The sequence below is a fragment of the Capsicum annuum genome, unplaced genomic scaffold (genome assembly GCF_002878395.1).
Source record: "Capsicum annuum cultivar UCD-10X-F1 unplaced genomic scaffold, UCD10Xv1.1 ctg80131, whole genome shotgun sequence".
In the NCBI taxonomy this organism is placed as follows: domain Eukaryota; kingdom Viridiplantae; phylum Streptophyta; class Magnoliopsida; order Solanales; family Solanaceae; genus Capsicum; species Capsicum annuum.
Genome location: NW_025890766.1, coordinates 1 through 1,466, shown reverse-complemented (window position 1 = coordinate 1,466; position 1,466 = coordinate 1). Strand labels below are relative to the sequence as shown.

The following is a 1,466-nucleotide window of genomic DNA, read 5'->3' as shown; positions in this document are numbered from 1 at the left end:
ATTTCAAAACGCGGATGTATAAATGTGTAATTCATCAAGATGACCTACATTATGCATATTGTACTAGACAAGGAGCCCAGAAATGGGGACAAAACAAGAACAAATTCCATGAAAATGTGCACCATGATCATAAACAACTTGCACACCAGGATTATCTTGGCTCTAGGGTACCCCCCACCCCTACTCCCATGTAAAACTTTAATCGTCACCCAGTAAGACGAGGCCAACTTATCGAAAGATGGACATTGCTTCAGTTCATACAACCTTTCGATAGGTGCTTGTTAGATCTTGTTAAGCTTTTCTACTACGATGATAGGATTTGCTTTTCCTATTGCATTCTGACCAGCATTCCTATAATCAAACGGGCAGTTGTGTTTGTCTGAATAATGATGAACTGCGCAGAAAAGATCACCACATTCGCAACTGAACCCCGTTAATCCCACAAGCTTACGACAAGCTGTGCACTTTTTCAAACCCTCTTTTGACTTCACTTGTGAAATCTGAGAGGCTAAATCTGCAGATGCAACCGCGACACCTGAAAGAGCAAGTTCTGAATCATCGCTGCTTGAGCTTTAGCATACGACGTCTTTGCTGGATGCAGCTGCAAGCTTTGCATGTTCCTGCTTTAGTAGTATCATGTCTGTTTGACACATGGAACACATATGCATCGTAGCTGCACTACCGAAAAAATCACAGTCGTTGATGCAGAGGACGGGGTCTTCTGGAGCTCGACAACCTGTCTCTTTAGATGACTCCATTTCTGCAGTTAACAAGTCAAGTTCAACACCACAAGTGTCATGCCTCAAATCCTATTGGGGCGGACTGGCACACGTAACCGAGGAAGACTGGGAGAACCAGATCATCACCTTATACTTCCGATGCATTCCTCTATGACAACCCGAAATTCGAACAACATCATATCGCATATAAAAGGAAATAATCACCTGTATAAGCTCAAGCACACATATATATATGTATATACAATACTTGGCCATTGGAGCCATCACGTCTATTAACAAAATACTACCATGACTGTACATTAGCTCTACAAAGACTCTAGATAATACACAGAGTTTAACTAAGGTCGGGTCACACCCCACCATATAACTAACTTCTATAAAATACCAAAAGTGACTGGATATGACATGGAAAGACCTGAAGCAAACTGGAGCTCACCAAAAGCAGCTGGATATCCTGACTCCTACTTGTGCGGTGTATGAGCTGAGGTACCTGTGCCTGCAACATGAAATGTAGGTCCCCCATGGGGGACATTAGTACAAAATATGTACTGAGTTTGAAAAGCTGTAGATAATCACATATGATATAGGAGCTCAATAAAAATTAGAAACAAGTGAATAAATTATAATAGGAGTGGACTACACTTACTAGAACTTGTGACAACCTGTACATTATATTTATTCAATCACTTTACCTTAGTTCTTATCATCTTTGTCATCATTACTGTA

The 1,466-nt window shown here is 40.8% G+C and overlaps 1 pseudogene; it reads right to left on the bottom strand.

Annotated features, from left to right (window-relative positions):
* Nucleotides 1–281: 281 nt before the first annotated feature.
* On the bottom strand, nt 282–758 carry LOC124895134 (annotated as a pseudogene).
* Between the last annotated feature and the right edge of the window lie 708 nt (nt 759–1,466).